A 13,723-nucleotide genomic window follows, 5' to 3' on the forward strand; every position below is an offset into this window, starting at 1 on the left:
ATTTATAAATGTATTTTTCTTTCTTATTATATAAAATTCAATAATTCAAAGATGACGATGGACGAGCTAACTCTCCAAATACCGTTGAAATTCCTATAACAAAATTTAAATCTTCAATATGACAGATGTGACCGCATAATTTGTAGAAGAGCAACAAGGAGAACTTGTGCATTTGGAGTACGACACTGCTCTACCGAAAATTTTAACCTCCGACACATGAGGTGAACATACCGCTTTGGTCACAAAGTAAAATTTTTTGTTCCCTGACAGATACAGGTAAATGTTCATCTCATATGAAAAGACGAGGTTCTGCCAAGGACATTGGTGATGTCGACCCCATGTCCAGCGGCCTATCTGAATCCAAGGGTTAATGAAACTAGAGCTGTGATGATTGTTGTTAATCTAACCACAAGTCACTACTCATTACAATATAAATTACATTTCACATAATAACATCTATACTTCTCCCAAAAAAATAAAAAATAAAATACATCTATGCAGAGGATCCGTGCTAATTTCGCCATTAAACTAAGGAAAATGCTAATCCGACTCGTCCAATAAGTCATAGCATATCAAAAGGGTAAACTGCTTGCAGAGTCTTTCCATTATCCTGCGATGCCTTGGCTAATTAATTAGCATATGCTGATGGTGGTTTGCTCCATAGTTTTTAAAAGATTTGCTGGATAACGGTTTATTTTAAGGAAAATTAATAAAAATGATTTGAAAACTTTGAGTTTTAACAATAAGAACAAAATAAAGCGCAAAGTGAATAATATCAGGATTGATTTTTTAGTGTAAAAATGTGATTTTTTGTTAAAATGAACAGTATCGGAAGCTTTTCGTTAAAGTAGAAAAACTAATAAAAATGACTTGAAAACTTTGAGTTTTAACGATAAAGACAAAATAAAGAGTAAAGTGAATAGTAATAGAGTTGATTTTTTAGTGTAAAAATATAATTTTTCGTTAAAATAAACAGCACCGATAACTTTTTGTTAAAATTTCCTTTATTTTATTGGATAATCAATCCCATTTAAAAGACTTGCTTCTTTGTTTTGATAAACAAATAAGTATAAAAGAAATGAAACTTTAATGAAAAGTGCTTCTCAAAACTTTTAATTAACCAAAAATCATCAATAAGCTTTATTTAATAAAAAGAGCTTAAACTTTAATAAAAAATTAATCAACTTTTAATGAAAATGACAAAAATTTTACATAATAATAATAAATAAAAAAAGGGCAAACACATTAACCAGGCATCATATCACACACATTCACATACTCTCTCTCGGTCAACCATTCAACCTCTTTCTCTCTCTCTCCCTCTTTCACATATTTCCATCAATTTTTCTCTTTCATTTCACTTCACTCATCCACATCAACTTTTTTTCTTCTTTTTTTTTCACCTCTCCCCACTCTTCTCTCTCCTTTCACCTCACTCTATAAACAATTTTTTTATTTTATTTTATTATTTGTTTATTTGACTATTCTTTCAATTTTTTTAGAACAAACTAAGTAATAATATTACAAAATCAAAATTAAAGAAAATTTTCATTATTCAGTTTTATAAAAACTAATATTGTCACCATTTATTAAACAGAACAATGATTACTTCTTAAACTGAACATTGACTACTTATTAAACCGAACATTATTTCTTAAACTGAACATTGACTACTTCTTGAACGGAACACTGACTATTTCTTAAACTGAAAACCTTGTAAACTAAACACTAATTATTTCTTAAACCTAACACTAGTACTATCATTTCCACCATATCCTGGGCTCGACTCCGGCATAGCACGATATTGTCCGCTTTGGGCCCCGACCACGCCCTCAAGATTTTGTTTATGGGAACTTACACGAGAACTTCCCAGTGGGCCACCCATCTTGGGATTGCTTTTGCTCGAAATCGCTTAACTTCGAAGTTTCCAATGGAACCCGAAGCCAGTATACTCCCAAAAAACCTCGTGCTAGATAGAGATGAGAATATACATATAAAATTTAGAGGATTCACTATCCTACACAATGTGAGATGTCATAATCACTATTCCGTAAACTAAATAGACTATTTACTAAACCAAGTAATAGTACTATCATTATTTTGTAAACTAAGTACTGACTATTTTTTAAACCAAACACTAATATTATCACTATTTTGTAAACTAGTACTGTCACTATTTCATAAACTAAACACTGACTATTTCTTAAACTAAACACTGATTATTTCTAAAAATCAAACACTAGCACTATCACTGTTTTTTAAATTGAATACTAAAAGGTTCAAAATTTGAAGCTCTCTTCTCATTATCATATGAATCACTGAAAATAATATATATATTCTTACAGAGTTAGAATAATGATTTTCACATTTCTATTTGTTCCTTAACATTATTCAAACAATTTATTTGACTTCCATTTAATTTATTCAATACAAAATTAACAACAAAAGCATAAATGAAATATCAGAAAAGCTGATGTGCTTTCATTGAGGAAAGTAATCTAATATTTTTTTATTTTTAAGTTTTAGTTGGTTAGGGTTAAAATTAATAAAGAATTCCATAATTTGATCATGGGGGTGATGATGAGATGCTACCTCACGTGTAGGGCTAAGTGGTAGTTATGTATTGATGTCAGCAATATATTTTTTATATCTCAAATTTCTCTCTCTCTAAAATTTTTGGGTTTGTTGATGTTAGTTTGAATGGATTTGGTTGACATTCTCCTCTTTCTCTCTCTCTCAAAATTTTCCTTTTCGATGAAATATTTAAAAAGTAATTTGTGTGCTACTTTTGCATTGTTGGTTTTCTATTGAATAGGTAGATGCTTACTTTCGCACTGCTAACGTGCACACGCGCTTTGGGTTGAATAAGTTTTTGTTCTTTTTTTTATTTTTTTATCTCTTGTTCTTATCATTAAATAAAGTTATTAGGTGATTTTTTTATTAAAACTTAAAATTTTATAATTATTTTCATTAGTTTTTTTTTTAAATTATAAAAAAAAGGGACATCTGTCACTTTCTTAGACATTATCTATGTACTAAAGCTCAACAAAAAAGAACTGTTCATTCTATGAGAGAGCACTGTTTATCAACAGTGAAGTGGCGAAAAAGCCCTTGATTTCTGCTTTAGTCTCCGTAGTGTTTACACTTTGCTACAGGCAAAAGTTCATTTTGTCCTTCCTTCGCGTCTGTCATCAGCACCCTTTAATTACTAAGGAAATTAATGAAAAATACAAAAACACTTCTTTTTTAATGAAAAGTTTTTTTTAAAGGTATAGTAAATAGTACTAAAGAAAAGTATAAATATGATTTTCCGTTAAAAATAAACAGGATCGGAATATTTTGTTAAACCTTCTTTGATTATTTTGTATTTTTATTTTTTTTATCATTTTACCCTTTCATTCCACGCGTCCAATTTTCCTTTTGCTTCGGTCTTGCATGCCCTCCAGCTGGATCTCTGGAATTTTCCTTTGGTTTCTATGACCCATCCAATTCATCTGACTCACCATTACACCCCCACTAATTCACTCAACCCTCACTTCACTCTTCACTTCTCTCTACCCCACTCAGACTCCCTCATCTCCCAACACTGTCACTCTCTCTCATCCCTCTCCCATCTGTCCCCCCCTCTGCAACTCTCCTTCTCCCTCTCGGTAAAACCGAGAACCACCACTGTATCACCTCCAAACACCACCCAGACTCACCCAAAAATAACATCCCTGGAGTTTTTGCGCTGATTCCAGTTTTTTTACTGATTTCCGAGAAACGCAGTCTGCGATGGCTGTTCCGTCCTGATCTGAAGAAGATTTCTCAAGCGACTGTAATTTCATGGTAAGTTGGCTTAAGGCAGTTTCAAAATTTGGGATTGTTTGGTATATTTTTAGGTTTTTCTGCTTCTTGAAAAAAATCATGGTTAAGAGTAAATTAATTATATTTTCATTTTCATTTACTTTAGGTAACCGTCTCAGTTTTTTGGTTTGAACGCTAGAACCAGTGATCTTAGAAAAAGGTTGGTTCTTGAATATTTTTATTTATATCCTTTTGGTTGTTTGAATGGACTTCCTGTAATCTAAATGAAGCTAAATTGAATATCTGTTTTTGTATACTGCATTTGCTTTGTTAAATTAGTTCTTTTTGGTTGAAATTTTTTATTTGGTTTTGCAGATCAAAGGGGTCAAGCGGTGGAGGAGTAGGTTAATAATTATGTGTTCTTCTTGATAATTATATGTGTTTATGCCTTCATGATATTGTGAGATATCATGGGATTGTTTGTGATCTGATTAAATACATAGTATGCTTTTTAGCATTGTTACAAGCTTCAGGTTTTTTGGAACTCATGGATAATTAGATTTACTATATTTGTTGATGCATTGAGTAACTGATTTGATATTAGTTTTCATACCCCAGTGAATATGTTATTTTCTGCATTCTCCGCCTTATTTTCATTTAAAAAAAATTGTTTTTTTATTTATGAATTAATAATAAATAAGAAACTGAGAATAAAAATTTAGGAAAGAACAACGAGTGTAAATCTACAATCTATATTATTAATTGTATGTAAAAATTGATTAAAAATACCAAATCAATAACTCACAACCAAGAATGTGAGTAAATCTTGGTATAAGTGTTATACAAGTGTTGTTTTTAACAACTGTATGTAAGTGTATTCTACTTGAGATTATAACATGAAAAACTCCACAGAATAAGACTGCAGCAGCTGCAGCTCCACCATCATTTCTGAAAAATTAGGTAAAAATCTCTTCTCTGCAATATTTTTTTTTTTTTTTTTTTTGTGTTTTTATAACAATGAACGAATGAATGCACAAAAAAGTTTTAGCATGCTCTAATTTTTGTGTCTTGATAGCACAGATTTACTAAGTCAATTACCTGCTTTGCAACAGCTTCTTTCTTGCCTTCTTAGATTGCCAGGTACGGATGCGTGCATTATAATTATGTTTTTGTAGTTTAATTATCCTCTTTGAAATTTCTAACAAAATATTCATTTTTCCTGCGTTTTAAAGTTGAATAGTGTAGTTTTTGGAGTGAACATAATTTCATGTACAAGTCGCTTTTCATTTTTCAGTTTGTGTTCTGTTAAACTCAGATGCTTCAAGAAGCACTTCTATGTCTTTTTAAGGGAGCATTTGTGTCATGCCCCGGGGCCGAATTATTTATTTTTGGGAATTAAATTTGTGGGAAGGCCCAAAGTTTTTAATTTAGTTTAGTTAACCATCTACAATTACAATCTCTACTTAAGTTTCACTAACGTTCCATAATTATAATTCCAAACCAAATGTACGACATTATCTTCATATTTTAACGCTATTTCCCTTCATGGACCAATTTCCGTTTTTGCAACCTTTAATCTCGAATTTATTTAAACTCACATATTTTATGGCTGCATCTAACATCTTGTTAGACTGTTTACTTACCCTAAACAGGGATCAAGCTATTCGTAGTTCACAATTCATTATTTTACCGATTTACAATCATATTCTAGTAACCACCATATTCAACATTCACAACCCAATTTATACTAAATGGTTAACAATTATAAATTCAGAATATCGAAATTTACATGAAAAATGGCAATGTCGGCTCCCTGGCCGTGCGCCACCGCCAGTGACGGTCGTCCTGATTCATCGAAAAATTTCATTATTTTTAAAAATTCTCAGAAAATACAGAAATGAAGATCTCAAAAAATAGAGCAAACTTTATACCTCTGCCCAAGTCCTATTTGGTCGGGAAAAGCCTCAATTTCATCAAAATTTGTTGAAAATCCTAGAATGGGTGTGCTTCGATCCGTCGTCTCCAGTGGTCTGCCGCCCCTACAGTTGTTTGGGATTTATTCTAGGCCTTAAGGGAAGTCTAGAAATGGTGGTAATTGGAGGGTAACTTTTTACAATTGTTAGAATTCAAGCAAGGGTTCTCGCGGCACTCATGGTGCGGGTTCCCCAATTCCAAGACCAATTTCACTCCAATTTGGCGTGGAATAGGTAGAAGAGATGATGAGAGATGACTTTCAGGTGGTGGGGGACCTTCATCTCGTCGGAAATTGGCTGGGAGGTCACGAATCCCGCCGGTTGTGTCTCACGGGTCAAAAGACCCGTTCCCCCACCTCCCCTTTTTTTGTTTTTCCTTCTCTCATTTCCCTCCTTTCTCTACCTTTCTATTGGTCCCAGTCTCTCCCTTATCTCTCCTTTCCTTTCAACCACAGCCACACACGTGGCACTTCTTTTATTCCAGATTTTCTGGAATCTTCTCAATAATATCAAAATGATTATTTTACCCTCAACTTCTATCGTTAATAACTTCTTCGTTATAATTCTATTTTACCAACGGTTTTTGCCTACGCATTCGTGAGTTCAAGTGTTATTCAAAAATATAAATTGTGACCTAAAAAGGGCTACGGATTTTAAATAGTTAATTTACAAACTTTAAATCTCATAAGCCGTTTAATTTAAAACTGAATTCAAATAAATTAATATAAATTCCTTAAAAATAATATAGACTCTCAATACCACGAATATCACGAATATGTACATTATAATAATTCTCAGAACCAAACTTTACGATTTTCCCAATTCTATCTTTGGGACCGTACATTGATTTAATTCCGATTTTCTTCACATATTTACAATTATGAATATAAAATTCATATATTTAAATTTTCGGGTATTACAATTTGGACCTTGATTGAAACTTCAAACATGTTTCAAGGAAAAACATTTCTAGCAAAAGCGCTTGAAAGTACAAGTGCTTCTTATAGAAGAGCTTTCAAATGACTAATAAGTCCTTTGTTTCATTGCAATTGAAGATTTGGTTTTGGATTTCAGGTTAAGCTCTATGAGTACATTGGGAATAAGTATGTGATTTTTTTATTTTTTACGCATTTGACATCACATTTGTTTGTCCTATAGGTAAGCATGTTTTCATAATCAGCATTTCTGCGTTGTACATGTTTTGTGTATGGTTTTTGCATATATACGCACAAAGCTTATAACACATTTAGTCCATTATTCTAACAGTTATGTACAATGCTGATAATCTATTTCACATTCCCATGGCAACGTGCAAGCTATCTATACATACGAATTTGATAAGCAATGTCCATTATCTAAAATTTGGGACTGATCATAAAAAGGGTTGTTACTTTTTATAAGAGGAACGTAGAGGAACAATGAAATCAACTTTCATTTTCCAACGACTGACTCCAACTTTGCTGTTTTGTTCTCAATTTTAATCTGCTAGCTACTTGAATCCATTTTTTTAAGCCTAATTAGTTCATGCAATTATCATGTTTAAATATGCAAAATCCTTTATGTTAAAAATTTTGTGTTAAATATCGAGATAGAGAGACTTTTCTCTGAAACACTGTATGACCATTAATCAGACATGTTCAGTTATCTCATTGTTATTGTCCATAATTCAAACCACACATAATATAAAATTTGACATAAACTTTACATGTTTGGCTAATAAGGCCTAATGTTTTCGTCAATGCAGGACCTGGTAAGCCAACAGTTTTCAACTGCATAAGTCATTTTTCCAACTTTCAGTTAGTCCTTTTATTGTTCTGATCTTTAGCAAGAGGATCCTTTTAATAAATCCAACTGTCATTTGTTCACATTAACTTCAATTTTTCCAATTTCTAACAGATAAAATGAAAACAGCTCCATACGAGAAGAAAGGAGGAACAAAGTGAAGAAACAAACTCATTTGATTAAGGAAGTTAAACTCTACTCATTGTTTCTTATTTTAGATAGGGTTATAATTGGATTTCCACATATATACAAGTAGTATGGCTTCTCATGTATATTTAAAACTTGCAACATATTTTATATAGTTTTAAAACCCGCAGCATCGCGTGGGCACTCTTGCTAGTCTTTTTACGAAAACACAATCTTGACAGAATCACATGTATCACATGAAAAGGGAAAAGGTCTATGCATGCTTTTAGCTTTATCAAAACCAACAGGATCCTCACCGGATTCTTTTGTTGAAGATCTAAAAGATTTATAAATTGTGTATGTTCATTGTACATTATACAGTTAGTTTTTGTTAAGTACTCTTTCTAGCCGCATGATGTACGATGAACGGACATGATTGACGGATCCTAGAATCCTCACAAAAAGGATCCGACGAGGATCCAGATTCTCGAAAGGGTTATAGTACTTTTCCGTGATATGGATAATGTAAGAAAGACTAAATTTGCAAATTAAATTATGTGTCACCAATAGAAATGAGTACGTTTATCAACGCTTAAGCAATAAACTAATTATCAACTTTTATATCATTTAGTTTTCAAAACTTATTTTACAAATTGAGTCTCCCTAGCATTTTTCCCGTGATATTATCTCATAGGGTAAAGCTTGGAAAACTAAGTTTGTAAACTAAATGACATGAAAATTGATGATTAGATTGTTATTAAGTGTTAATAAACGTGTTCATTCCTATTTATGACATCATTTAGTTTGCAAATTTTATTTACAAATTTTATCTTTCTAGCATTACCCTATTTCATATCCAATGGTTTGAAAACTAAGTGTTTTTCCTCGATCAATCTGGGTACTTTTTGCATCTTCCTAAGCTGATACTGAGATTGTATTAAATGTGGATCGCATTGGCGTTGCGGATAACAAAGGCAACCCCATCAATGGTGACAAGCTGATTGCTTTGATTTCTGCTATTGTACTGAGGGAACACCCCGGACCCACCATAGTGACCGATGCGCGCACAAGCATGGTGCTTACATGATTCATCATGAATCGAGGGGGTCACCATTGCTTATAACGTCTTGGTTATCGAAAAGTGATTGATAAGGGAGGGCAGCTTAAGAAGGCATGCATTGAAACTCATCTCATGATGGAAACATCTAGACATGGTGCTCTTAAAGAGAACCGTTTCCTTGATGATGGTAATTAGCATTGTGGTTTTTGCTTTTTCTGTTTCTGCTTCCTTAATTTTGTTCTAATTTAAATTCCACTAAAGCTTATTTATCGTGTTTGGGATGAATAATTGTTCATAGGGGCTTACGTGGTGGTAAAGATCAACATCGAAATGGTACGCATGAAGCTTGCAGAATGGGACAAAGGGGTTGGAAGCATCATAAATTTCATGGAACTTGGCAGCAGAAGCCTTGATTTCAACATCGGTCTCCTCCTTACCACAATCACTAGACATTTTCACCAAAAAAGGGTATTTTACAAATATTATAGGAGGAAGTGTAGAGTTATTTAGCCTATATATAGAATACTTCTTATTTGAATAAAACTGATTGGAACCTTGCACTTATATAGACGGAGAAGGGGACTGCATTATAACAACAAATAAAACACAAGTGGACCTGAACTGTCTACCCTCCTCATCTCATACCCTTCTCATCCCCACCTGTATTATGTGGTCATGGTTAAACCATGCAAACATTTTATATTGATTTTTTATTATATAAATAATAAGATAAAAAGTAATGAAAATATAAAATGTTGACGTAGCTTAATCATGATCACAGAAATAAGAGGAGATGGAAATGGTATGAGATGAGGAGGGTAAACAATCCAAATCCTTTCTTACCTGCCACAGACATGTCCAATCAATCCTTTTATTACCTGCTATATTTTAAATTAATAACATAATTACTTGGAGGCAATTATTTTAGCTCACTTATTAAACATGTGTTTTATTTGTTGCTATAATGCAGTCACCTTCTCAGTCTATATAAGTGCAAGGTTTCAATCAGTTTTATTCAAATAAGTACTCTATATATAGGCTAAATAACTCTACACTTCCTCCTATAATATTTGGAAAATACCCTTTTTTGGTGAAAATGTCTAGCGATTGTGGTAAGCTGGAGACCGTTGTTGAAATCAAGGCTTCTGCTGCCAAGTTCCATGAAATGTTCACACACAAACCACACCACATCTCCAATGCCAGCAATAGAATCATTCAGGGCTGTGACCTACATGAAGGTGATTGGGGAACCGTCGGATCTGTGGTCTACAGGAATTAGTTCCATGGTAAAACCACCTTGCTTCAATTAATAATGACTATAATACTCTTCAAAGACGGAGTTAGGATTTTTTTTCTTGAGTTGGCTAACTCAAATTAATGTTACAAAATCATACGTTTATTTTTTTTGCTTATATAAAAGTATATAGTAATCAATATAAAAGAACAACAATAGAATATAAATTATTCTCAAAATCATAACCTAGCCGATTAATTCAAGGACCATATAAATAATTAACCAATTAATTAAATCAAGAATAAGTAAATAAAGAGATTAAGAACGTACCAAAGGTGATTCCATTGGAAAATCGCAACGGAAAGTAAAGAATTGTGGAGATAGGGATTGACTTGTGGATTTAAAAAAATGATTCGTTTTTTTCGAGTAGGAAGTACAGAGACTAAATCGCATAAGGTAAATGGTTTTTTTCTTTTACAAATAGGATAAAGGGGGACGGGAGATGAAACTAATTTATAATTTTTAGCATAAAACTTATTATTTTTTACCTATCTTTTACTAAATATACATTAAATAATAACTTGTATTGAAATTGAATGGGCTATAAGCATGAGATTACAAAAGAATAGTGTTATTCACACCTATTTTTACTTCCAACACACCTTTATTAATTTTTTGTCATTGATCATCTTCAATTCATTCTATTTGACAGTTGAAAATTGAGAGAAGTGTGTGAGAAGTGAAAATAAGTGCATGAATGACATTACCCTTACAGAAAACCTCCTTGGGCTATATCCCACCTTAGCCTTGTGGGTGGCTCCATCATTGGTACTCTTTTATATATATGTACCATCCTAAAATACACAAGCGACATTTTATACTAAATTTATCTAATTGATGAGTAGATTTGAACTTACATTGTTCTAATCAACTTAACTAAGCTCAAACTTGTGATATCATATTAATTATGTGAGATTTTCATGTACTCAGATGGAAAAGCCAAAGTTGCTAAGGACTTGGTTGAAGCCATAGACGCTGAAAATAATATGATCACTTTCAAAGTGATTGAAGGAGATCTTTTGGAGCATTACAAGAGCCTTAAGTTCACCATCCACGCAACTCCGAAAGGCGAGGGATGCAACGTGCGCTGGACTATGGAGTATGAGAAGCACCATGACGATATTGAAAGTGCCCAGCAGTAAACTGTTAGAAATGGTCGAGAAAGTTGCTTGCTATAATTGATTTTTTTAAGTATTGCTGGGTTTAAACTTTGAAGTGAAGAAAACCCAGTGACCAAATGGTAAAAATGGTATTAAAAGTTGCTTGCTTCCTTGATTTTTAGAAACTGTTGGGTTTAAAGATTGTAATGAAGAAAACCCAGCAACCAAATGTTAGAATTAGTGAAAAAGTTGAATGCTTTCTAGATTATTTCAAAATAATGGAGAAAACCCAAAAAGAAAATACCACAAGTGGGGAAAAAAGTTGCTTGATTTCTTTGAGTTTTGAAGTACTATTGGATTTAAACTTTGAATTGAAGAAAATCGAGCAAGAAAATGTTAAGAGTTGTTAAAGAAACTTGCTTACCTTTGTATGCAGAGAGGAAGAAGAGGAGGAGGGTTGAGATGGAAAGGAGCTTGAGCAATGCTGCTTCCTCATCCTTTGTTTCTGGTTCTGCGGTCACATTTGAGGGCGAGCTTGGTGACGGCGCCGAAGCGGGAGAGGAGGGAAGGGATGATGGGTTTTGGCCGTGCGGTGGGTTTTGGTCGGCGATCGAAATGGAGCCCGGCCCGGATCTGTACGGGTCAAAATGGAGGTGGGTTTAGGCTTAGTTTTTAAAATTTTTAATTAATTTTCTAATTTTTAAATTTTTTAATTTCCACGTGAATCCTTAATGACACGTGATGTCCAGTTATTATCTATATGGGTGCCACATCACTAGTTAACGTAACAGTCAACTTAACGGATGTATGAGACTGTTCGAAAATTAAGACTTAAGGCATGCTTATGAGATGAAAAAAACTTTATGTATTCAATATTGAAAACCATGAAACTTTAGAATAATAAACTGAGAAGTAAAAATAAAAATTCCGTAGACACGTATTATTATGTGGCATATATTAAAAAATAGAGTAAGGTTGTTTTTTATGGCCAGTCACATTCATGGTGATACTGTAGTTTGGAATTTCAATTTTGGCAAGTACTAGTGTTTTTGTGGCAAGTACAAGTGTTTTTGTGGCAAGTGCAAGTGTTTTTGCTAGAAATACTTGTATCATAAACATGTTAAACTTTTAATCAGAAACCATGAAATTAACTTCCTGATTACAAAGTATTAAAGGGGTGTTTTGATCTAAATGCTTGGTTTTTTTATTTTTTCAGACCAAACATCTAAGGCTTTTAGAGATTGGATCAAACTACTTTTTTTTAATTTTAATTAATTTACTAATTAATTATAATTACACAAATTGTTATTATAATTAATTTACTATTTTTTTTAACAAATGATATTATCTACACTAAAGGAGAAGGGGTAAGCTTAGCTTCATAATAGGCTAGCAATAATGTGGTTCAAATTTGCATTTGGCGAGAACCGAATCTAAGACCCCTCACTTATAAAAGAAGATATTGTTAATTTATGTCTCATTAATTCAAATGATTTCAAAAGAGAAAAAAAAAACAATATTGTTAGCTACTTAGTATTACGATCTAGTGGTATTTTTCTTCACTTGTAAGTAAGAGATCTTAAGTTCATTCTAACCAAAGACGAATTTAAACCACATTATTACTAGCTTATCCTCCTCCCCCACTCTCTTAGAGTAAATGATATTGTTTGTCCAACAAACAAAAAAACAGAAAAGACAATCAAATTTCGATAATAACAAAAAAAACAAAGTTGAATTGTGGGTGCAAAAAAAAGAACGTTTTTTTTTAACAAAAGAAAAATCAAACGGGTGATATTTTAAATGTACCAATGTACTCCAAATGATAATACATTACATACATGATATATATGTAGGCCCATATATTAAAAAATAGCATATCAATACATTATTGGTACGTTATGTAATCTAAATTTGTGGACAAATTAGTATTTTGATATGTTATTTATATTTTGTTTAGATACCTACTAAGCTACTGATACTTCTATATTATCAGAATTGGTATGTAAAAAGCTAATAGCAAGTTATATATAACCTAAATAAATAAATAAAACCCTTCCTAATTTACAAGAAAATGGACCAGCCCAACAATTTTGAGCCTAGCTGGTCTAACAATATTTTTTCGAGTCAATGGCCAAACAATTTAAACCATCCAAATATGGTGTCAAATTTTAATAGGAATGTCACACAATCAAATTTGAAGGTAGATAAAAACTTCAACTGATATATCAATCTTACGTGAATTGACATATGAATTTTCTTCTGCCAAGTTAACATATGAAAAAAATGTGTTGTCAATTTATTTTTTAATTGTTTTATTGTGTAGGTTCCATTAATCCAACAATTATAGATTTTAAAATTTTATTTTAAGTGATTCTTTTTAAAAATAGGTCCTACAAATATCATTTATAACACAAAACATATGGGTTGGTGAAAGAAAAAAAAATCTAACGTTACCACGTCAACCATCAAATTTACATTTGACATTTATTTTTTCATCAAAGATACATTTAGAAACCCATTTTCCAGATGCAAACCTGGATCGCAATATCTACAATGGGATTAAGACGGGGTCTGGGCTACCAGACAATGGAACCGAGGACTC

The 13,723-nt window shown here is 32.4% G+C and overlaps 1 long non-coding RNA gene and 1 pseudogene across 2 annotated transcripts; both read left to right on the forward strand.

The window, feature by feature from the left end:
- The first annotated feature begins 3,531 nt into the window (after window positions 1-3,531).
- On the forward strand, window positions 3,532-8,378 carry LOC137737155 (uncharacterized). Of its 2 annotated transcripts, none has more exons than XR_011068818.1 (6): window positions 3,532-3,828; window positions 3,953-4,006; window positions 4,162-4,746; window positions 4,867-4,926; window positions 7,504-7,555; window positions 7,656-8,378. It is a non-coding gene; the product is annotated as an uncharacterized lncRNA (long non-coding RNA). The 2 variants fall into 2 exon arrangements; XR_011068819.1 differs by having other exon boundaries at window positions 7,671-8,378.
- A 7-nt stretch (window positions 8,379-8,385) lies between these two features.
- LOC137737154 (MLP-like protein 31) lies at window positions 8,386-11,451 on the forward strand (annotated as a pseudogene).
- The last annotated feature ends 2,272 nt before the right edge of the window (window positions 11,452-13,723 follow it).

Source organism: Pyrus communis, chromosome 6 (assembly GCF_963583255.1).
Source record: "Pyrus communis chromosome 6, drPyrComm1.1, whole genome shotgun sequence".
Taxonomy (NCBI): Eukaryota; Viridiplantae; Streptophyta; class Magnoliopsida; order Rosales; family Rosaceae; genus Pyrus; species Pyrus communis.